Genomic DNA, 26,459 nt, shown 5'->3' with positions numbered 1-26,459 from the left:
AATTATTATTTGCATATATGCAGCTTTTTTATAAAACAAAAATGATATCATACCACATGTGCTGTTTCCCATTAATAAATCAACTTAATATATCTTTCCATTTTATTAAATTATAATTTTTAATGGCTGCATATGCTTTATTAAAATATTTAACTAATTTTCTGCAAATACACAGAATGTTAACAAATTTGGCCATATAAACAATATCATAGCAGATAACTGCTCATAATAGAGGAAAAAATTCCTCTAGATAAGTTTCTAGACATAGAATTTTGGGGTCACAGAATATTAATTTTTTAAGACTATTGATATATTTTACAAATTTCTTTTCAGAAATCCTATTCAATTTACATTCAAACTAACATTTTTACTAAATACTAATACAACTCCAAAAATTTAAAATTTAGAAATCATCAGGAATGATCACTCATATCTGTATTTCTTTGGCAATGAGGCTGAATGTTTTTGGTTAGCCAACCTGTTTAGTGGGTATTTTGGATTTATTTTTATGAATTGCTCTTTTATATTTTTTGCCTATTTGCTTTTTATTTGTAAGTATGTTAACTTTTGTATGTTTTTGCTGCAATTTTTAAATCAGTTTTCTTTTCGCAGTTAATTATTTAGGGTGCATTACTTTGTAGAATACATAATTTTTTATGGCTGTCAAAGCTATCAATTTATTTTCCATAGTTTCTGACTTTGTTAAGTTTGTGAAGGCCTTTCCCACTTGTAAACATATTCATCTACATTTTCTTATAGTAAATTTGTTGTCTTTTGTTTCTATTTAAAATTTTAATCCTTTGGCAGTTATTTTATTAAGGAATGAAGTAGTAATACTAACTTTATTAATATTACTTTTTTATGGGTATTCTTGTATCAAATCCATGTGTTCTATAACTGTTTCCTTTCCCATTGATTTGAAATAGTGTTCTCTGCCCCCTCACTCCAACACCTGCCTTGGAGCCCATCTTCCTCATAGCTGTCCTGACTCTTGGGAAGTGCCACAGACTTTCCACCCACATGCTTTCCTGTTGCTATTCCTACACATGTCTGCAGGCTCTTTGTCTGTCTAAGCCACCTTGATCCACACTATCAACTACCACCTAAGCCCCAGAAGGAAAAGAGTGTCCACATCCCATATTATACCTATCAGCTTTCCTCAATTCCCACATTACCAGTTTGTTAGCTCTGTAAAATAGCTAACTTTCTAATGTTTAAAATCTCTGTGTTTATCATTCATCTCTTCATCTTGTTTCTCTTTGTCTTGAAACATTTTTATGCTTTTTGCTACCTCTCTCCTGGCCCAATTCCTACTTTTTACTCTTCCTTCAAAACCATTCCATTATGCTTTCTGGAACATCTGTTCAGTCATACTAAACTCCCCTATGTTATTAACCTATTTAATAATAATAATATAATATAATAATAATAACTCCTATGTTATATCTACCCTTTTCCCTAGCCTTGAAACTTCACTCTCCCCTGGGCATTGCATGACCCCTTGAGCCTTTTTTATTAGAGACTGTTTATTGTTTTGTATTTCATGAATCTCAGAGTCGAGAGTGGCGACACATGCCCTCCATATACCTATGTGCCAACTCAGCATTATTTCTCCACCCTCTTATACTCGCCCCTGCTCCTGTGAGCCATCTGGCTATACTGTCCTCTACTATTGCTCGTTTCTATCACCCACACTGAAGGTCTACCCCCTCACAAGCCCTTCTTTCACTGAACACTCCAGCAACTGGGGTACAATCATGTCTTCTCACCCTCCTCTCGTCCTAAATCTTAGTTACTTTCATACTTACATCCTACACTATGACCTCTCAGTTTTTTGACCTTCATAACTCCAGTGACATTCTCGTTTACTCCTCATCCAACCATTTCTGTAGCCACACCCTAGACTTGTTATCATATGAAAATTTTCATTTCCTAAAATCTCAAGTTCAGAAACTCTTTGGAAATAGCATCCTTTCTTCTTTTTTTCATACCAATCCAAGGATTTACACCTACAGTTATCCTTTGGCTTCATTGGGATGACTAATTCTTTGACCCATCTATTTTCATTGTCCATGTTCTTAGTGCTTGGAGTAAAATGTTTCTTTGTGGATTCCATGTTTCCACCTACGCAAGTCAGCGGAAGAGTTACAAATTCTGTGTGCTTCTGGCTAGTCCCTTTCCATCCCCTCTCATATACCCACAGCAACCTTAGCGCCTCACCACCACCAGGCTTGAGTTCTCTGTGAACCTCATGACCCCTTCTCTTTTTGTTTTTGTAAATCACTGCAAAAATCCCTAGACTTCCACATACTGTGACTAACCATCCTGCTTTTCCTGGGACTAAGGAGTTTCCTAGGATGCTATGTAGAGTAAGCCCTTGACTTAAAGACTGCACACTTTTGAAAATTTTGAAAGTCTTTATTTTCTTTTTGCAAGTCATCTCTCTTCATCTTCACTTTCAAGCGTTAAGCTACTATTTTATGTAAAGTATGTGGTAGCTTTTACTGTTCCCTTTCTTTCAATATGACCCTTTTAATCTATTGCAAGTTGAGAAACTCAGATAACTAAGTGTATTAGTTAGTAATATTACAGTTATCCATGATAGAAAATCCATGTTGAATTGGATTAAGGAGAAAAGAGGAATTTTTCATATTCATGTAACTGAAACACTGAGCCTTTAGTCATAGCTTAATCCAGAACTCAAATGATTTTATGAGGACCCAATTATTCTCTCTTTAACTTGTCTTCATTCTCAGGATCTAATTGGTGACAAAGTATCTGTTAACTGTTCCAGGACTAATTTCTAAAGTATAAATTCTAAGGAGAAAAGTATCTTACTCAGTAGCTTTGGCACCAGTCCTAGGATGGATGCACTTGCATTATAAACGAATTCTTGAAGCAATTGATATGGCTAGGAAAATGTACTAAGACTGCTGGGACAGATTTGAGTAATATCCAATTCTGTACCAATCACTATGACATAAAGCATTTGGAGCTCTTATTTGTCAGTCCAGGTATTAACTTCTTTCTTGGATACAACTGAATCACATGGAGTGTGAGTAGAAGAGGGAAGGCTTTTCAAAGGGGGAAGAGTGTTGGGAAGGCAAATTATTTACTATCATCATCCAAACTGGTGACAAATGGGTTAAAAACGAGAGACATAAATAGGCTCTTGTTAAACCTGTGGGACTGTCTTATGTATAAAAATGGTGAAAATTATTAATATACAGGAATTTATTACATTATTTTGACTGAATAGCAGTATTTTTAATGTCTTGAGTTTTGACTGTATTCTTTTCAGCTAAAGTTGCAAAATAAGTAAGCTTTGTGTAAATAAATTCTGTTCAATATATTCTATTTAATCATCTTTAATGGATTATATTTTAAATTATCTCTGTTGAAATAATATTTTGAAGAGAAATAATAAATAAGAAACAAGGGAATCTTTCTCTTTATATAATTATTTTTGAGCTGATATTTAAGAAAGCGTATTAACACATGATTTGGGAAATAATAGTGGGGGGAAAATCACCAAACTAGAAATTAAAAAGCTTTGTTGTGCAGCCAACTCAGCTTTTAATTAGTCATGTGATTCTGGAGAAGTCTCTTAATTTCTTAAGATTTCAGTTTTTTGTCAACATGATTACAACAGTATGAATAATAGGATTTCAGTTCTTTATTGTGAAATCATTACAGTGAAAAAAGTACCTGTGTTATTCTTAATAGAGCACATAATTTCATATTTTATTACTACATGTACCCATTTGTTTTCAAGTTCATGTCTTTGGGAAGTTATAGAAGTCCTTTATCTGAGACTTTAATGAATTCTGGAACTCAGTACATGCATCCTTGAGATGAATAGTTAACTAAATTCAAATGAACAAATGCCTATTAAAAGGAATTCTCCTGGATACAGGTTATTTGTTTTTAGTGATGTAGTACATATGGAAATGAGTGAGACTCCATCTTTTCCATAAGAATCTTGGAATTTTATCTGTTTAGGGGTGGTAAGGGAATATAGTACATACAACTGTGTCCTTCATGGCAGACTGTAACAGGTGCCATAAAAGAAATCAAAGGTGTTGAGGTGTTTCAAAGAAGACAAAGATAAACTTTGAGGCTAATCAAAAGACTTTGTAGAAGATATAGTAATTGGGATGATCCTTGAAGGAATTTCAATGAATGGGTAAAACATCCCTGATTGAGAGAACAGCGTGAGCAAAGGTACAAATACAGAAAAGAAAGAGACAGAGCTGTGTAGAAATTTAGGGACTGGGAGGAGTTAAAGGTAAAAAGACAGATTGGGGCTGTAGGAGAGAGTATTAAGTGCTGGGTTGAAGACTTTGAATTTAAATTTGTAGCAAGTGGGCATCCTTGAACATTTTTGAGTAGGGAGTAATATAATCCACACTGTATTCTTTAGGTTAAAATTTATTTTGACAGGTTATCTATATGACAAATACAAGAGTAACATACCATTTAAAAAAGAGAAGAAATGGTTATTATCAGAATCTATAAAATACTAAGAATTTTGGTTTACTGCTGATTCAATATGAATTGGTAACATCAAGTGGTTATCCAAGAAGGGTAGGTAGTATATTTTTGAACTATACAAATAGTAGTATCTTATCTAGAACAGAGGAAGTGATGGCTTAATTCTGTTCTTCCTTGGTTATATTGTTCTGGACACTTTGCTCCTATAAGTAAATATACACACACACATTGATTAGGATGGTGAGTATTGCAGAAGTGATAGAAGGAATAGCTATTAAATGGAGAGGTTGGATAACTAAACATTTAGGAAAGGGCACAGAAGACTAGCACAACATGATGTATAAAGAGAGAGAGAGAGAAAAAACAAGCACAAACTTTGGATTTAGATCTGAATTTAAATCTCAGGTCTGCTTCTTACTAGCTGTATTATTTTGGGGAGATCACTTATCACTTTGCAGTCTTAGTTTCTTTTTTTTTTTATTGTAGGCACTATTAACTTGCAGTTTTATTGTCATGATTAACGACTGTGAAGTAATCGGCACATTTCCTGGTATGCAGTACACTTCCATTATTTTTATTTGAAGGACTGTTTTATATAGATCAGGCTTTAGATTAGTCCTGTGAGGTACCCGAAGAAAGATTTTGGACTAATATTGGAAAGAGAAAGATCTTTTATTTCAAAACAAAAAAAGATGTGATTAAGGTTAAGCTGCAATTAAAAAGTAATGGTATGTCCAAGTGGGTAGCACTTTCTAGTTTAGATGTGGTGGTGGTGGGCTACAGCCAGAGCTATGTATATCTTCTATGTGAAAGTGAAGAAATCCTATCCCTCTTTAATATAATCTAGGAGGAAGTTCCAAAGGAAAGGGCTTCTCACTCTTTTCCACCAAAGAAGTCCCAGAATTTAGAGGCATAAGTCAAAGTGCTCCATAGAAAACACAGTTTCTTTAAAATTTCATATTCATCTTACAAATTTATATATTTTATATCCTATTTTATAGTGTCTGCTTTGTTTTAATATGTAAATAGAACTTTAAGATATAAATTGTCAAGTAAAATCACCTAGATATACAAAATTTATCATGTGATTGTGAATATTTTTTGGCATTCCCAAGAGTATTCCCAAGTATTCTCTAGGGTACTTGGTTGAAGAAGCACTGCCTTAGTAGTATACAGAACCCACAAGCACATAGCAAACAAGGATTCTCTCAGTTTCTCAATATAGATAAGCTCATAATTCAGATTTCCATTGATCAGAATTTGTGTTTCTTGGTTTAACTTACACAATTGTATTACTACTAATATCAAAATATTTGGCAATGTAGTTGCATAAGCATATATGTGGAATAAGTAAGTTTCAGAAAAGGCATGTAAATGGAGGATATATCTAGTCCTGAGGTTGTAAGAGGTTAAGTGACTTTGTAATATCACACCTGACTGCTGCATGTAAGAGGTTAAGTGACTTTGTAATATCACACCTGACTGCTGCATTCATCATTCATGGGCTTTTGTGTGCTGTTTGCTCATGTTCCTATTTAATTTTTCAATTAGTGCTTTGAGGGAGACAGATGTTGAGTAAATGCTGTTTCGTGAATTGTTGTTTAGGAGGTTTTAAAATTAGGATAATTTTTTTTGCTTTTTATGTAGCTCTAATTTTTTTGTTTTGTTTTATATTATTTCCCCTACTTTAGTTGCACCAAGGATTTCTGCATAAACTGCTTTAAGAGTTGCTGATCCAAAAAGGAAGTTATCCTCCCTGAAACTCGATCCAGACCAACATTTGGTGATTTGCTTACCTACCATGTAGCTCCTCCCCTGAGTTTCATGTTATTATGATTATAATAATAAGGGCACAGGCAATGTGATCAATTTAGCCGTATTGCTGGATAGTTTATATCACTGCAGGAGGTATATGTTGATTCACCCTGCAATGATTCCTCATAGTATAGCTTAGAAGCTTAGAAGTCAGGAGATTGACTTTTGTTTCAAATTTTAGTTAATTACTTTATTATCCATCCCTGATATTATAGCTTAATGGCCCTTTGGAAGATTGAAAAGATTACAAATGCAGTGATGCCCAATCCTTGTTCATTGTACAATTTTGTCTCAGAGTACTGCTCTATAATTTTAATAAATTAAAGTAGAAACACCTCCTTAATGTTAAGGAATATGCCAGGGCTGAGAAGGCCAGGTTGAGCAGAACAAGGTCCTAGCCATTGAAGAGCAAGGGGTTCATGTTGGGTAGGTAAACAATTGCAAAACTATGTGACTAAAGCTACTGTAGCAGTATGAATCAAGTAGAAACATGCTCAGAGGTAGCTGTAAGTAATCCTAAAATCAGGGATGGTTTCTCAGAGGAGGTGATCTTAGTACTACATCTTGAAAGACAACCACTAGTTTGCCAGGCAAAGGGGAAAGTGTCCTAGGAAGAAGAAAGAGACTTAAAGTGTGGGATATGTTTAGGGAACTATCATTAATTCAACATAATGTAGTAAGTACAGTATGGACCAGTAGCAGGAGATAGGAAACAGATTCAGAAGTGCCTTGAATATCATGCTAAACAACTTGGAGTTGATTAATGGTTTTGAATTGGGGAAGTAATAGAGTCTTATTTTTATAGTTGTGTACTGGGTGCAAGCTCATGACCCTCAGAGCATATGCATCTCCCTCTAAAACACAGAGGTAACAGACATTAGGGGAAATAGAGGAAGGGCTGAACTCATGTTTTTGAGTGGGTAAATTTTTAGATTGTTTGACTGGGTGGTTGCCTTCTAAGAGATAGGTCAGATAGGGATGGAAAAATATGACTAATGAAGATTTATTGATTGTGAATTAGGGTGTGAAACTAAGGAGATGTTGAGACTGAAGATGTCAATATGGGTGTAACTGCAGATAAGAATTGAAGGCCCTTTCTAGAAATTGCTATACTTAGAGTTTTGTGTTAAATTTTGATAGGAATAGGTTTGCCATAAGAATCATGTGATTTATGATTATTAAATCTTAAATTATGCTTTCTCCATTTTTTTGTCAACAAAAAATATGTAAATAGCAAAATTCTTTGAAATTATGTAAAATTTGAAAGTCATATTTTAAAAGGAGTGGCCTTCTCTAATTTATTTTTTTAAATGCTTGGAATTTTTTTTTTTGCCAAAGATTTTTGTTCTGGTGCTTTAGTTTTTCCTGGTCAGCTTCTCTATAGCTCCAAGGATAGAGTTTAAATGAAGGATACATTCAAGAGTACCCTTCAGGATACAGACTAGTTCTGCTCTGAATTTTATTTAGCTGCCGTTGGACTGCATTCCAAGAAGTGTGGGTATAGATTATGTAACTTAGTCACTTAGGGCCACTGGTCCCCTGTTAACCTAGCACTCATGAGAGACAGTGAGCTGGGAGTGCACTGGGAGCAGCTGGGTCAGACTCTGCATTGTTGCCTAGCAGTCCCTGCAGATCAGTCATAAGAGGTTGTTGCTGAGCAACCAGGGGGCTCTATGGTGGTGCATAAGCCCCCATGGGGTTTTACAGTAGTAGGGGGCCCACCACCATGGGAGAAGCAATACAGTCTGGCCGGGGGCCAAGCCTCCCTCAGAGACACAAGGGTTGTTAGTAGTAAGTATTTGACCTTAGAATCAAAGAAGATAACTTATGTTCTATGAACATGCAAATGATTTATGAAATTCTTCATGTATATTTAATTAAACATGAACTTGGGGCAGAGAAGGTAGCTCTGGCAGTTAGAGTTCTCATTTCAAATATGTTCATTCCAGTTTCTTTCCTCTTCAGGCTTAGTTGCAGGGTAAGTTTTCTGGGTCAATGAAAAGTAATTTTTCTTTGTGTTGCATGGAATATGTAACTTTCCCTATTAACGTTATTTAACCAGAGCAAATATTTACATTTGAGAAAAACCAGTAAGCAAATTCTGCTCTGGTCAAGCAGGCCTGAATGGAAAAGTATTTGATTCAATATCAATGCATGCATTTGCTACTAATATTTGAGATACGCCTTGAGTTTTCTTTCTATGTAGAAAGGTCAGAAAGTAACAATTCACTAGGACCATGTCTTATTTTTAATATTTTACACAGCACATAAATTACCCTTTATGAGGGTGGATAAAATGTTGAAACTAATCAGCTTTGTGTGAAGGTTGAGTTCTGCTTTTAAGACTCAAAAAGTTGCCCGTGTTGAGCAATGGGTTCTCCTGAAGGTCGTATTTTAAAGGCCAAGACTTAACACCCTCAATATGTTAGAATAACACACAGTTTCATCTAAGCCTAAAGTGTGGAGTAGAGAAACATGCACTGTCAGATTTGAGACATAGGTAACATTGGTCAGCTGGAGAGAAGTGATATAAACCTTTCTTATCTCCCCCTCTCCCGCTACTTTTTTATTCAGCACTTCTGGCCTTTTGGACTGTAACTGTTTGCCTAGTGATCCAAAGGATCAGTAGAGAGGGCTTTGTTCTTGTTACAAAGGAGAAGCCTCTTTGTCGGCATTGGGGTCTGCACTTTTTGAGAGACCTATATTATTAAAGAAAAACTTAAAAACTTAAAAATTACTCTCAAGCTTTGCACACAGATATTTGTTTTACACACATACATACACATTAATGTGTCTAAGATCATTCAATCAGCGTACTTCTGATATATCAACAGTAATAGAACAACTGAGCCTTTTTCTAAGATGCATGCTTTAAAGCTACTTAACTTTTAAGAATGACCTTTTTTACTGTTCCTATCATATATATTATTGGCAGGAACATTCTATTTATCTTTGCTATATTAGTATTAATAAATCAAAAATATATTAAACATAGTATGTGCTGGGCATTGTTCTATGTGACGTGAATTTAGGATGTCATTAAAACCTCCTAACAACTCTATGTGATAAGTACTATTATTATGGATATTTTACATATGAGGAAGCCTAGGCTGGCCTAGAAAGGTTAAATTACTTGGCTAAATGTACACAGTAAAGATTGATGATCAGAAAGTTTGTTTTCAGAGTCCATGCTCTCAAACATGACAATTACTGTAAGTACCACATTATTTTACGAGAGCAACTTAGTCAGAATTCACAAAAAATTTGTTGTTAAGTTATAACGATGTAAAAAAAGAATGCAAGAGACTGAAGACTGTAAAATCATTTAGGTAACAAGGTTTGTTTATTTTCTTCTTTGGGCCTATAGTCCAGAGCAGGAAATCTTTTTGATCAAACTTATTTATATCCATTCAAATTCTATGAATGTGAAAATAAAGTCAGTGGGCATTTAGCACTCTTAAGTTATTTCTCTTCAGTATGAGATGTGAAAGTATATTTTCTTTTGACATGTGATGTGAAGGAAGGGGACATGGTTAAAAAAAAATCAGAGATAATGAATACATTTGTGAACTGTTTCTAAGTCAGTTCTCTAAAACAATTCATATTTGTTAGAGCTTTGAGATATGAAGCAAAATAATCATTATCCAGTCATTTAATCATAAGGGAAAAATTATGTAGACTGCTGGAATTGATAAATAAATTCAGCAAAGTCTCAGACCACAAAATCAGTGTACACAAATCAGTAGCATTTCTATATACCAATAACATTAAAGCTGAAAGTCAAATCAAAGACTCAATACCATTCACAATAGCGACAAAGAAAATATAATACCTAGGAATATATTTAACCAAGGAAATGAATGATCTCTACAAAGAGAACTATGAAACATTGAATACATAAATCACAGGTGACATAAACAAATAGAAAAAAATATCATGTTCATGGATCAGTAGAATCAACATTGGTACTTAGATAAAATTTTAACTTTGGTCATTTTTGTATGTATTTTTTATCAACTAGTAGAGCTATAACCCTCCTTCATCCAAAACATGGTCTGTGTTTCCTTCATGGTATCTACCACATGGTAGATAAAAATATTTGCTAATGAACGAATGAATATTAAGCAGATTATTTGTAATTTTATAAAAATAGCTATGAAAGCTTTTGAAAATGTAGCAATTGCCAACTATCACAGTTGTAGAAATTAAGCATATATATTAGGAAAAAATAAGAGAGAGATTAAGAGTCAATGAAAAAGAAATTTAAGAGTAAGTAAATAAGGGAATTTGAGTAAAATAATCTAATTTTGTTGTGAATGCTTATAAATGAATATGCTTGAGGTGTCCATATTTTGACAACTGTATACACTCATCCTTTTGGAACTAGATAGAGCAAGAGTGAGTGTAAGACACATTGTAAATATTCGTTTCATAGTTTTAAAGTTATGATTATGTAAGAGTTCTGAATTTTTCATTCAGTAATCACCTATTGAATGAATGCCTGCAGTATATTTCACTAAGTCCTAGAGATATATGAATAAAACATTGCCATTCAAGACATTCATAGGCTTCTGGAGAAGACTGTCACACATACAACCATAATACAAATCAACAGAGAGCTATGAACAGAGTGATTTAAGGGCAGGGATTGTGATTAATACCAAACTGGAGCAATTTCCAAAGATTCACAGAAGAGGCAGCATTCGAGTCGGCCCTTTAAGAATGGCCCATAGCCTGACAGGGAGAACAAAGGGAAATGTGCATCCCTGGCAGATGAAGCAGAATGTTTTTTATGTGCTATTTGTGCTATTCTTTTGCTATTTGGTGCTAGCCCTAATGTGGCTAAGGGATCCAAACAAGCACATCTTATCACATCATGTATAAGTTCTTATGTAAAGGAAGCACAAGTATTGGTTTTTTAATATTGAATGGATTAATGAATGAACAAACTTAAAAATCCTTTTTAATATAGGACAATAACTTTCAAATAAAAAAAATTTATACCACATTGAGGTTTTATTTTCTTTACCTGATAGCACCTATGCAATTCAAAGAAAAATTTAAATTCCCTAAACTCTGCTTAACATTCATCTCACCAAGTTTTGGCATCTGTGGGCTTTATTCCTAGCTCTCTGCTCTTCTCTTTCTATACTTAATTCCTATGCTTTTGTTTGCTTGTTTAAATGCATGAGTTCAAATATGCTCCTTTATATTAATAAGTTACTCTCTCATTTACTTCCTTGGATTTGATCAATTGATTGTATTTACTATTAGTGCTGTTTTCTCTCTGCCTATTGGAAAAACTCTTTTTGGTTGAATCACAGTCACCAAATAACTGAATATCTTAATTTGAATTCATCATGTCCCTTTCAACTTTTTTTTTTTTTTTCCAATTATCACTTTTCTGGATGCTGTGTTTTCATATAATTCCTGGGGTGTATTTCACTCTTTCTTTTCCTTCATTCAAATCAATAATCAGGTCTGGCATACGTTCTTTTGGCACATTTCTCATTTGTCAACTTTGAGTCACAAATTACAACACATGGATGGCTTGTTATCCCAAATGGTCTTTATTAATTTTTCTTCAGTTTTACAGAAAGTTGTCCAACATCCTAAGACACTTTCATCATGATAGTCATTTACTGATCAAGAAAGCTTCTTTTTATAAAATATTATTAATTTCTAATTAGAAGAGACCATGATTTAACTTACACAACATAGAAAATGCAAAAAATAAATAAGGTGATTAAAGTCATATGTAATCTTAGAGATAAATTATTAATGTTTTGTTATGTATGAGATTAACTTTAAAAAACAAAATTGTAATTATATTGCATATAGAGTGTATCTAGTTCTTTATTTAAAATTTTATGAAAAATTTCTCATGTCCTATGCTTATATATCCTTTAAGACTTCTTGGTGAGTTGAATAGCATAGAATTTAAGAGTAATACAGAGCAAAGTTTGAATCTATCCAATGAAATTTCTACCTATGTGGTCTTGTGAAAGTTACTGAATATTTCTGAGCTTTACTTTTGCCATTTGTAAAATGGAGATCTTAATAGCTGTAGTGAAGGTTTAATGACATAATAGATACAAAGTATGCCTTGCATGTTAATAACTGGGATAAATGTTATCTACTAATATTTCTGGTTTCTTATGGCTAGATATTATTTCTTCCTATGGACACACCATACTTTATTGGACTGCACACTCAATTAGATTTACTGCTTAATAATTGAATATTAAACCTTTCTGCCTGGATTTCAGGATTCCTTATAGCCTAGCATGACCTGACTAACCCCATTTTTCACAATTTAAATCTGCTCCTCTCTGTAACCAATTTCTTCACAGTTGCTTATGTACATTATGCTTATTTCCACCTTACCTCCCTTACTTGAGACTATCTAGTGTTGGTCATATATCCAGGAAACATTTTTGGATAAAGGAGAAAATTGATTCTATGGGGGAACTCAGCAGCTGGGATGCACACTCAGGATTAGTCCAAATGGGGGCTTGGTGTAAGTTCTTTATACCCTGCAATGATTTCTGACTAGATGTGACCTCTTTTTGTCTGAGGGCAATTCTTGAAAGAGGTCTCAGCCATCAGCCACTAACATTCAGCTGGGGAAATGAGTGGATCAGTCCTGAAAGGGGGGGGGCATCAGTAGCATGACACAATGTCTATTACATCTGTCTCATAATACTCTCACTCTTCTATTGCACCTGAATAAACCTTTCTCACCTGTATTACCTGGATAAAGCCATATACTGGTGTATGTCAAAGCTGAAATATTGAGTGATGATACATAATGCAATATGTATTGCATTGATAGGAAAAATACTACAGGAGCCAACTGAAAGAGCTTCCAATGGCCAAATATGGAACAATGTGAGTGGTGTAATAAAGTACTATTGGATTATAATCTAAAGTATAAAATAAATACCCATGAGTTCATTCCGTTATGAATAAATGATTGAATACATAAATAATGAGAAAGAGGAGATAAATCTCTTGTGCAGAATTCTAAATAATTCATGAAGATACTCCACCCTTAAGGGAGGTGGAAAATAACTCCTTTTTTCTTAATCATAGGGCTACATACAGTGACTTCTTTCCAAAAAATACAGTGGAAAGCAGCAGGGGTGAGGAGGAAAAGTAGAGTAACTTTTCAGTGGAAAAACTTTGACAAACACTTTCTCATCAAGGTCAAGATCAGTAGTGATGTCATGCTAATATTGCATACCCTTGATATGATGTGATGAAAATGCCACTTTGCCTCTGTGGTCTTCCTCCTGAGATCTTATAACCACAGTCCAATCGTGTAAAAACATGAGACAAATCCCAATTGAAGGACATTCTACAAAATACCTGATTAGTAATTCTTAAAACTGTCCAGGTCATCAAAAATATGGAAAGAATAACACAGGGATGGGGAAGCTTTTCATTTTGCAAGGCTGCATTAATTTAGCTGTAATCAAATAAGGCTCATTCAAGAAATTTCAATTAGATATACTTAAAAATTTATATTATTTTGTTAAAACGAACTACCATGTACTTAATAATTTACAAAATGAAAACTATTTGTTAATTTTAAAGTTAACGAACCTTTAAATGACTTCCTTGTGTTTGCTTTTTGATGGAAAGCATTTGAATATGTAGTTGCAGCACGGAGGTCCGCAGTTTCAGATGATCCTCTAGATGCATATCAGTCATTTTTGACTTAAAGGGCGTCCTGATTTGGTTTAAGTAGGAGAATGTAGATTACATCAGTAAGTGGTTTAAAAGCAAGAAAGCATTTTTCAGGCATGTTGCTGAAGGTGTGGGTATTCTACTGCGTTTTTCCATATTTCAATTGTATCTTTCTAAGCATCAAACAATGACTTTAACATGTCATCTACTGAGAGCTCTATCAATTCCATCTGTAGTTCTTTAGGTGCCTTGGTGATATCGACTAAGTGAGGCTGACAAGTTAATTTGAGTATGATATCATGATTCTCTAGTCAGTCAACCTTTCTTTGTATTCTCCAATTAACAGGTCTGTAACAGCTCCATATTCTTCAAGTGATTGGCATATATCATCCTGCTCATCAATGACCTTTGCTAACTGGGGAAAATGTTCATCCTAAATTTCCTTTTGAAAAAAGACAGTTTTTCCCCCAAAATTCTTGGATTTGTTTTGCCACATATCACATACAAACTTAGTTTTACCTTGGAAAGAAATATTTAAGCCATTTCAATTTGACAGGCTATCACAACAGAAATGCTACATTCCTATAGAAATCTTCTTCCAATAACTCACATTGCTGATTCTGTTTTTCATAAAATTTAATTCTCTGTTCTCACAGAAATAACATTTTGGCTAACATCTGTGCCTGTGGTAGCAACACTTTAGAATGATATGGCAAATCCACATGAAAAACCTCATTCTTCAACTTTAGCATGTTATGAAACTGCATTTGAAGGAATATAGTTAACAATACTTATAACTTGTTGCAACATGTCACTTAAAATAGTAGCTTTAGTACAGAGATTTTGCTGATGCAAAATACAATGAAAAGAAAGGAGAGCATCTGGATCGGTTAATAATTTTTTTTATCTTTGCAATAAACCTTCATGTTTTCCTGTCATGGAAGGTGCACTGTCTGTACACACATTCACTCAGTTTACCAAATTCAGTCCAACTTCATGACAATTACCTTGAAAGTTGTTGAAGATATCTTCTTCCCTGTGCTCTGTTTGCAAGAGTCCCCAAGGCAAGTAACTCTTCATATCAAAGAAAATCTATTATAAAACCTGTGCTGAGTCAGTAGTATTAGTTGATTTATCCAAAGCAATTGAATAATATATATTTTCCTTTTGAAGTATTGCATGAAGTTGTTTTGTTAAGTTGAAGGCTAATTCATGCTGCCAATCAGTTAAGGTTCTTCTTGATAGAGGCAGTTGTTTGTACTTTGAAATGTTATCAGGGTCTAAGCATCCTACAATTTTGACAATGCATTCTTTCACAATTTGTATATCACCGAATGGCTTCCCTTTTTTCATGACTATATAAACAACTTTATAATTTTCTTCAGTGGCATTATTTCCAGGTCTTTTTTCTGCTTGAAAGAATTGTCTTTGCTTTTGCTTTTCATCTTTTAATTTCTGCAATACAACCTTTTCCTCTCCCTTTAATTTAAAATATCTGTAGTCCTTACTAGTGTTATCATGCTGATGAGCATTGAATTTCTTTAATGTTGGTATTGCAGTATCACAAAGCAAGAAAATCATCTTATGTTTAGCAGAAAGAAGATAATATTGCAATTCCCAATCTTCATTAAAAATCTGTTTTCTTCCTTCCCTCAATGTTCTCTTGGTCTTCTTTGACATGATGAGCTCTTAAGCAGACAGAATTAAAAAATACTGTCGAGTTGTGCAACTATTCAAAAATTCCACTTCAAACGGGAACACAGTGCACCATTGTCAAAAGCTGATAACAGACTAGTGTATTGGACTCTTATAAACTCTTGCTAACCAGCCTAATGCAGTTGTGGTGCCAGTCAGGTGGGGAAGGTTTAGAACTAATGCATGAGTGTTTAGTCCTTATGGCTTACTAACTAACGTTCTCATTGTGCTGGTCAATCTGGGAGGATTATTTCATCGAAACTTATTTTATTCTTTGCTATTTTAAATAAATTAATTTTAAAAATAAAATAAGGATATATAAGATGAACAAAAATATATGAATGAAAAAAGGGATTTTTTTCTGTAAAATTTGGATTCAGTTTAAAGGCCACACTTAAGGACCTAGAAGGCTACATGTGGCCTCCTTAAGGCCCAGGTTCCCCAATCCTGATCTAGGAACTGTTAAAGCAAAGAGGAGACATGATACCTAAATATAATATGGTATCCTGAATGAGATTCTGGAACATCTAAAAAGACATTAGAAAAAAACTGAGGAAATACAAACTATGGATTTAGTCAATGACAACATATCAATATAAATTAAATAACTGTGACAAATGTGCCATATTAATGTAAGATGTTAACAATAAGGGAAATTGGGTGTGGGATTCTATAGGAGCTCTACTATCTTCAAATTTTTTGGTAAATCTAAAAGTATTTTAAAATAAAAACCTTATTTTTAAAAAAGTATCATTACTCTATGATCCAGCAATTCCACTTCTAGGCATATATTGAAAAGATTTGAAAGCGGAGTCTTGAAGAGACATTTGTACACTCATGTTCATAGTAGCATTATTCACAATAGCCAACATGTGGGAGCAACTCTAGTGTCCACTGCTGAATGAATAGATAAGTGAAATGTGGTATGCATATTGGAGTATTATTCAGCCTTGGAAAGGAAGAAAACTCTGACACATGCTCAAACATGGATGACCCTGGAGGACATCATGCTAAGTGAAATAAGGTAGTCATAAAAAGACAAATATTGTATGATTCCCCTTATATTAAATACCTACAGTAAAATTCATAGAAACAGAAAAGAGAATGGTGGTTACCAGAAGTTGTGAGGAGGCAATAATGGAGATTGTTGTTTGATTGGTATGAAGCTTCAATTTTGCAAGATAAAAAATTATGGAGATTGGATGCACAATAATGTGCAAATAAATACTTACCAATACCAACTGTATGCTTAAAAATGATTATGGTGATAACTTTCATGTTATATGTATTTTACCATAATTTAAAAAAGAAATGCTGTTACAAATTACCATTTTCAATCCATTAGCCTGATAAAGTCAATACCACACAGATATACTATTTCTTTTCCTTTTAATTTTATGATTCTCTGTACCTCTTTTGAGGTTTAGTTACTCAGTGATATCAGACAGTAGAGAGGTTAAGAGAATAGGATAATTATTACAATATTATCCAAAAATATTTGCAACCAATGGTCATCCAAAAGCCTATGTAAAAATTACCTGGAAACCAGCAGGATAGAATAAATGCTCACAAGAACTCACTCAGTGTTTGAAGGAGAGGAAAAAATGGATTGGCAGCATTTTTGGTTATTTTAGTATAACGTAAAAACTTTTCCTGAGTGGAAGACACAGTGATAATTGTATATTAATTATTTGGGTTGATATATTTTATTTCTTCTTTAGAAGCAAAATAAACATTCTGTTATACTCACTGTACATTTCTTCCATTAAAAGCCTAAAACACAATGGCAGAGAGTAGGGGAATATTTTCTATTGAATGTTTCTAGTAATGTCTGGAGTTATTAGTAGGGTTTTGAGGAGGTGGCATTAATATTTGTGCCATAATGATTATTTCAATTACATAGCAGGATTAAATGTCAGGCTCAGCCAATTGATATTTGTCTCTGTTTTGAACCCCCTTTCCTTTTTTTTCCCTTTTAGAGTCAGTGTGTCTTTGAAATCCAAATATATTACAGTCTAATTTCTTTGGTGTTTTTATTTTTTTTGAAACTGAAAACTCTTTAGAGCATCACATTTCCAAAATGAAGCTGGAAATGTGATCACTTGGAAATGTGATCACAGATACCTTCTAGGATCCTAATCTGAATTTAGTGTTAAACAAAAGAAGCAAGTTTTTACTTTTGCAATTCTTCAGGGAGAGTAATAACTACATATTTGGTATTTTACTGTATGTGATCTTCCTTGAATCCCAGAGCAACCTGGAGAGACAGGCAAGATCAATGTATATAATCATGCCTACCTTATGGGCAGGGGTCTGTCATTTACCTACAGGAAATGAGAAGACTCCTCAAAATCAGCAACTGTTAAAAGGATAAGTTGGATACAGAACTAAGTTCAGTACTTCTGTCTCGATATTATGCTGCTTTTAGGACGCTCTTCTACTGGCTCACTTGTAAGCTATGAGAAAATGTGAGAAACAAAGAAGAGAGAGACTAATCAAATTATTTGAAAACTAATGTAAAGAATGGCTAGCATAGTGCTGTTGATGTTTGGGGGAAAAAGATTTTATTTGACAGTCTCAGTGAAATATTCTTACCACATATAATTCTTGGGTTTTATATAGTTATTAATAGAAGTATAGTTACTGTACCAATGTGAATGGCCTGTGGAGGATAGATTGGAAGGGGAATGCCTCAGACCAGGGAGATTAGTGAGAGATGTCATAATCTCTGTAAGAATGCATGGGGTAGAGGAAGGTATGGTTGGGGAGGGTCAACCTGTGCAAATGGTGCCTGTACAAATGGAGTTGGGAGGAAGAGTAAGCCAAAGAACATTATGAGCCTGGAATAGATAGAATTTGATGACTTATTGGAAAGGAAGAGGGGAGGGAAAGCAGCATACGTAATATATACATAATATAATATTATAATACATAATATAAAACTAGACTCTCTTCGTCTCTGAATTACCTTAGTAAAGTTAAACAGCACATTCAAGCAGAGAAATATGGATGTTAGTGGCCCCACACAGGAGAAAAAGGGACAGATGACCTCCATAAAATGAAAACATTGTCTCTCTCATCTTCAACATCCAAGCATTTGCCATTACATAAACTGCCTGAGTGAAAGGGGACTTGTTTTAAACTGTGATCAGTTTTACCCACCTCCATCAGAAATCCATATGGATGTGAAAATAAGTAGATTGTTTTCTAGTTATTTAAAGCTATTAATCAGTTATAAAACGAGTCTTTTAATATATACATGCCTAAAAGAATATGAGCAGGAAGAAGCATGAAACCTCTTGCTGCTTAGGCATTACATGTGGATTGGATTCATTGGATGTGTGTTCACTTTTCTCTCTAAGCATTTCAATCACTATATCACATGACCGAGGAAAACAACGTCCTTGTTCCTTGGCAATGGAATTCAAAGATGAACTGTGGAAGGGATATATTGCTTTTTAAATCACACATTTCATAAAGACTGCCACTCACCAAGTTAATCTCTTTTTAATGGAAATTTGAAAGTTGGAAGAAAAATATATATCTTGCTATATTGTTGATTTTACTATTTAGTAAGAATGTCTATGCCTGTTCATGTTACACAGTTTAAGAGCAAAAGGAAAGAAAGGTTGCTTAGAGTACAATTGATGCATTTCAGCAGTGAACAAAATAATAAAAAGAAACACACTCCTTATTCATAAGGGAGTATGGAGCAGCTTACTCAAGAAAATTTGTCCTGTTCCTGCTATCAGTCACAGAAATAAAAAAGGAAAAAAATGAGATGAGGAATGAAAAAGTAATAATGAACATTGCTTAAAAATTGTATGGCATTTGGTCACTAAATTAGATGTTTTTTGCCCAAGGATCCACTTGTTCTTTTCTGTAAGAGATAAGATATTTATCTTAATAAATCTTTTTTTCTCCTTTTGTTTCCTTCAGAGGACGTGGTATACTGAAAAGGCACTCCATCAAGAGAAATCTGGGAGAAGGAGGAACCCATAAAATTATTGAGGCAACACAGGAACAGAAAAGATAGAGGTAAGTATATTTTTTGTTCCACTGATCCTGGAACATGTGGAATAATATATTGAGAATGTCCCTGAAAATGTCTTTGTTGCTATAAAGCAAGAGGATGAAGAGAAAAGGTAAGGTGGGATATCTTCATTTTAGAAAACAAATCAGTAGAGTTTAACCAAAGCTTGATAAAATCTATTGTTCATGTCAAATTACTGAGACCTTGAGATAACACGTTTTCATCCTGTGTCTGCCAGGGATCCACAATTAGTAGAGACTGAGCTTGGTTTGATATTTCCATTCTTAGCTGTGCCTATTTAAATTGTTCTCAGTAGAGGCAGCTAGCCCATCAGAATAATCTTTTAAAATTTATAGCCTTTAAAACAGAGGAGGAATTTATACTACTAACAATTAGATCTTATAAATTTACTACTTTTCTCAGTAGAGGCAGCTAGCCCATCAGAATAATCTTTTAAAATTTATAGCCTTTAAAACAAAGGAGGAATTTATACTACTAACAATTAGATCTTATAAATTTACTACTTTTCTCAGTAGAGGCAGCTAGCCCATCAGAATAATCTTTTAAAATTTATAGCCTTTAAAACAAAGGAGGAATTTATACTACTAACAATTAGATCTTATAAATTTACTACTTTTCTCATTACTACTCTCCTCAAAGACCACAGTAATAGATTTATAATCAATACATACAAGTAAATATTCTTGGTTACATTGGTGGACATAAACCTCAAATTAATACTTTTTTGAGAGATGGGTTTCTATTTACTAGTGTGATATTGATCTATTTTAAGGATGGATATCTGTGTATACTAGCATTTGCCTACAAAAATGACATGTACTTTGAAAATCAAAGGCAATTCATGTTGCAATCTTACATGTATTTCACAAAAATTCTGTTAGTTTGGTGGAATTTGTATTTGAAGGGACGCCAATCCCTTAGTGCTGCATTCTCCTATCTAGAGTAAGAGCCTTGCTTCCCCATTGCAGATTAGATGATAGATCAGGAAAACTGAGTGTAAGCCACAGCCTGTGGGAAGGCTACAACATTCCTTCCACTCTCAGGTTCCTATGAGAATAACACAGCTCCAAAGGAATAGGAAAGAGTGGAAGACATTACATTTGGTTTAGGCTTATTGCCTGGGATTCTCAAAATCAATATGCAACTTTCCTATTAACCCACTGTGATTTCATGTGGACATTGGCAATGAGTTCATTTCTATATCTCATAGGAGCATTTTTACTTTAATGTCAAATTTTAAATTTATGTCAATATGTCTGGAAATTAATTTCAGAATAATAGGCCTTAATGGAAATATACCTTTTATTAAGGAATTTCACATAAATAATTTTCAAAAGCATTTATATTTCTATGTAAAGCACCAGAATCTCCATACTAGGAAAAAAATAACAAGGAGAATTTTAAAAATTAATTTTGTATTTAAGGAAAATTAAACTAAAATAATTTATTGGGTCTATATTGGGGGCTCAATGTACAGTGATATATAAACATAATCTTATTTAATTCTCATGATAACTCCATAAGGAAGGTAAGGAAGTGATGATTATTCCCTGTGATACACATGTACCTTTCCAAATGCACACATTTAGCTAGTAGGTAGTAAAGTTAGGATTTGAGCCTAATTCTGTGTGATGTGTAAGCCTATGTCCTTGACCAGCTTAGACAGAAAGGTTTAGAAAGAGCTAAAATACTATCTGTTTCAGTGAGTAAAATGTGTTGTTCTCACAAGGTATTTACAATCAGTTGTTAAAAATATATACTTTTAAGGAACACATTATCCCTTTACTCTACAAACTCTATTAAAAAAACAAATTATTTTTGATTTATTTAATAAAAAGCACAATATCCCAAGAAAACACCAAAATGGAAAACACTAATAAAAGTAGCACAAAAAAATCCCTCAAATCATTGAAATACTAGCTAAAGGAATGTAGAAATCAACAAAATAGACTAATACAACACATAGTGTTTTATTATAGGAATGTGAAAGTGGTTCAATAGTGGGAAATGTATTATAATAATTTCATAGTCATAGACTAAATAATAAAACTCCTGTATTTTTTACTTCCAACTAGATTTCAAGTGACATTTGATAAAATGCAATTATATTTCTTTTAAGAAAATACAATTACACACAATGTAGTAATTTAAGAATAGGAAGATATCATTAAGGTGTAAAAAACTTCAATCAGGATGGGCATGGTGGCTCATGCCTGTAATCTTAGCACTCTGGGAGGCTGAGGTGAGTGGATCATTTGAGCTCAGGAGTTTGAGACCAGCCTGAGCCAAGAGCAAGACCCTGTCTCTACCAAAAATAGAAAAAATTAGCCGAGCATGGTGGCACATGCCTGTAGTCCCAGCTACTCGGGAGGCTGAGGCAGAAGGATTGCTTGAGCCCAGGAGTTTGAGGTTGCTGTGAGCTAGTCTGATGCCACAGAACTCTAGCTGGGGCAACAGAGTAAGACTCTGTCTCAAAAAAAAAAAAAAAAAAAAAAAAAACCACAAAAAACAAAAAAACAAAAAAACCTTCAATCAATGACAAGGGGAACAACCCATAGCTAAGCATAGTGCCTTCCAACTCAAAGAAACAGGGAGTGGCATATTTGTGCTCACAAGTACCACCCAGTATCTCAGAGATTAAGCTGGGGTACCTAATCACTACACATTCTTGGGAAGAGATGAAGACTGCAAGGCAGAGGCAACCCAAAAGGCTCATCAAACTTACTAGAACACCTGATAAGAAACACAGGACCAGCACACCTTTCCCTGGCATCCTCATGGATCAATCTTTGAGGACTAGGAGACAGGCCCACAAAGAGGCCTACCACCCCTAGGTTTCGACTGAGAGACCAGATGAGAAGGAATCAGTGAAAGAACTCCAGAAACATGAAAAATCAGACAGAAAGAACACCGTCAAAAGAAAACAATAAATCCTTACCAATGGATACTAAACAAAACAAAAGATTGAAATGACACATGAAGAATTTTGAATATGGATTATAAGGAAGCTCAGTGAACAAGAGAAAATAGATACCCAACATAAAGAAACCACAAAAACAATGCAGGTAATGAATGAAATATAAACTAAAGAAATCAAATTATTAACTCAATTCAAACAGAACTTCTGGAAATGAAAAATTCTTTCAAGGAAATATAAAGCACTGTGGAAAGTCTTGTACATAGGATAGAACAGGCAGAAGAAAGAACTCTCAGAGCTTTAAGACAACAGCTTAGAGTTAAACAAGTCAGTCAAAGAGAAAGAACTGATAAATAAGAATAAGCAAAGCCTACAAGAAATATGGAATTATGTAAAGAGGCCTAATGTAAGCATCATAGGCATCCCTGAGGGAAAAGAAGAAAATACACAAAGGTTGGAAAACCTATTTATGGCAATAATTGAGAAAAATTTCCCTGGCCTTGATAAAAATCTAGATATCCAGCTACAAGAAATTCAAAGAACCCCTGGGAGATTAATTGCAAAGAGACAATCACCATGCACATAGTCATCATACCGGCCAAAGGAAATATGAAAGAGTCACTCCTGCAAGCCATAAGGTAAAAGCATTGGTAATTTACAAAGTAAAACCCATCAGACTAGCCGCAGACTTCTTCTGCAGACCTTACAAGCCAGAAGGGACTGGGGCCCCATTTTCAGTCTTCTCAAACAGAATAATGGCCAGCCTAGAATTTTGTATACTATAAAACTAAGTTTTTTATATGAGGGAGAAATAAAGACTTTCTCAGGCAAGCAAACACTGAGTGAATTTGTAAAGACCAGAGCTGCCATGCAGGAAGTACTCAAAGCAGCATTATACATGGATTAACACAATAAATATCCATCAGTGTGAAATCACCCAAAAGCTAAAGGTTAGAGCCCAGATACCATAATGGCGCAAGAGGTAAAATAAAGTAATAAAGTTCTACTCAATAGGATAAACAGAAATCTACCCCATTTATTAATTCTTTCAATAAATGTGAATGGCTTGCTATCTCAACTCAAGAGATATAGGCATGCTTACATTTTCTCATTTACATTTTCTCAAATATCTGCTGCCTTCAGGAAACACATCTAAGCCACAAAGACTCATTCAGACTCAAGGTGAAGGTATGGAAATCAATATTTCATCCAAATAGAAACCAAAAGAAAGCTGGTATAGCCATTCTCATATCAGAAAACATGGACTTCAAATCAACAAAAGTAAAGAAAGACAAAGATGGTCATTATATGATGGTAAAGGGAACAATCCAATAAGAAGATCTAATATCAGATATAAGCCTAGGCAAAGAATTTATGAAGAGCTCAAAGGCAATCTCACAACAACAAAAACAAATAAATGGTGCCTGATTACATTACAAAGCTTCTGCACAACCAAGAAAACAATCAATAGAGTGAATAGTCATCCTATAGAATGGGAGAAAATGTATGCATGTTATATATCTGATAAAGGGCTAATAACCTGAATCTACAAAGAAGTCAAGCAAATTATCAAGAAAATATCAAACAACCCCGTTAAAAAGTGGGCAAAAATCATGAAAGCTTTCCAAAAGAAGATAGACTAATGGCCAATAAACATATGCAAAAATGCTCAATGTCTCTAATCATCAGGGAAATGCAAATCCAAACCCCAATGAGATATTACCTAACTCTAATGAGAATTGATCTTATCAAAAAGTTCCAAAACAGATGCTGGCATAGATGCTGAGAGAAAGGAACACTTACACACTGTTGGTGGGACTGCAAACTAATACAACTTCTATGTTGTATTAGTTTGCAGTATGCAGAAAGTAGTATAGAGCTATCTCAAAGAACTGAAGTAGACCTACCATTTGATTCAGCAATCCCATTATTGTATATTTACCCAAAGGAAAAAAAAATCATTTTATCAAAAAGACACTTGCACTGAAATGTTTATCGCAGCACCATTGACAATTGCAAGGATGTGGAATCAATTCAAATGCCCATCAATACATGATTGGAATAATAAAATGTGAGATATATATCCTTGCAATTGTCAACGGTTCTGCAATAAACATTTGAGCGCAAGTGTATGTACCATGGAATACTACTCAATCATAAAAAATGGTGAACTAATACCTTTTGTAAGAACCTGGATGGAACTGGAGACCATTCTTCTAAGCAAAGTATCACAAGAATGGAAAAACAAGCACCACATGTACTCACTATTAAATTGGAACTAATTGATCAACACTCATGTGTACATATGGTAGTAAAACAACAGAAATAAAGCAGGTGTTAGGGGAGGGGAATGTACAAATTCATATCTAACAGGCTCAGTGCACACTATTTGTATGATGGACACACTTATAACTTTGACACAAACTGTACAAAAGCAATTCATGTAACCCAGCACTTATACCCTCATAATATTCAGAAATTATAAATAAATAAATAGATAAATAAATAAATCATAGAGTGAATTTTAAAAAAGAAACAAAAGAACCCTAGAGGCTTACTACATGACAAATTTCATTCTAACTAATACAATAAATTTTTAAAAAGACATATTTTCTGAGTTTTTATTATATATGCTAGAAACTATTTTAAATGTTTTATAAATATTATGGTCATTCTCATTTTACAAATAGGAAGCTGAGGCCAAGAGAAGCTAAGTGACTTGGCTCTGATCACACACCTAGTAAGTGGCAGATTAGATTAGTTAGTGGTAATTAGAATTCAGATGGTTTTAAATCTTTAATCTTAAGTAAATTCTATGGTGTGCTGCCTTTCAAAGGTAATAATTATTAGAAAAAAGGTGACATCTGTGTTTCTTAAAAATATATATATATTAACTAAAAATGCCAAGGGAATCAACTGAAGAACCATTAGAATAACAGACTTCAGTTAACTGGCTATACAAAACATAAATGTGTATAAATCAATCGATCTTTTCATAACAGCAACAAATAGAAAATATGCTGATAAATTTTATTTATAATATCAATTAAATATCATATAGCTATAAATAAATCATGTAAGATATATGCAAGACTTAAATGAAGAAAATATTTTATTGAGGAACACAAAATAAGCTTTGTAGTGATGTAGGTGTATATTGCATTCTTGGATGAGAATAATAAATGTTGGTCAGATATCAGCTTCTCCAAATTAATTTATAAAGTTAATAGAATTTCAATTAAAACTCCAAACAGATTTTTGGGGACAACTTAGCAAAATGAAAATTTATCTGAAAGAATGGACAGCATGGGAAAAGCAAATTTTTGGAAAAAAAAGAATAACAAAGGAACTTTGCTATTTCCAACTATTAAGATCTAATACAAGGTTACAGTTATTAAGATAGTATGTCACTTTTATTAAAACAGAAATTTGAAGAAGCTAAATCATTTTGAAAAATCTCTAAGACAAATCAAAGGATATAAAAGTAATGAATAATAAAGATAGCATTTCATGTTGATGGAGAAAGTACTGACTGTTTAATGAGCAGAACAGAAGAAAATGGCTGTTAGGAAAAAATGTAAAGTCAGATCTTTTATTCATAAAATATTTAAATATCAGATTGATAAAAGAAGAAAAAATAACAAGACATAACTGGAGGAAAATAGATTTGTGAATAATTTTATATTCTTGTCTAACCTGATATCAAAAGTAGAAACCATAATTAAAAATTGATAGACTTGATTGTAGATATATTAAAACTTCTGTACATATAAACAGAAAAGAGACTCAAAC

General features: G+C 33.7%; 1 protein-coding gene and 1 pseudogene across 5 annotated transcripts in view; both read left to right on the top strand.

Moving 5' to 3' along the window:
* Positions 1-19,645: 19,645 nt before the first annotated feature.
* The window catches only part of PKIB (cAMP-dependent protein kinase inhibitor beta), an 87,114-nt gene continuing 80,300 nt past the window's right edge, over positions 19,646-26,459 (top strand). For all 5 annotated transcript variants that reach the window (XM_020287194.2, XM_020287189.2, XM_076003021.1 and 2 more), the window contains exon 1: positions 19,646-19,734. The gene's annotated coding sequence lies outside the window, so the exon portion shown is untranslated. The remainder of the gene's footprint in view (positions 19,735-26,459) is intronic.
* LOC105878212 (prohibitin 1 pseudogene) overlaps positions 19,646-26,459 on the top strand; it is a 29,650-nt pseudogene continuing 22,836 nt past the window's right edge.

Source organism: Microcebus murinus, chromosome 5, assembly GCF_040939455.1.
Source record: "Microcebus murinus isolate Inina chromosome 5, M.murinus_Inina_mat1.0, whole genome shotgun sequence".
NCBI lineage: Eukaryota > Metazoa > Chordata > Mammalia > Primates > Cheirogaleidae > Microcebus > Microcebus murinus.
This window is presented reverse-complemented; position numbering and strand designations above follow the sequence as displayed.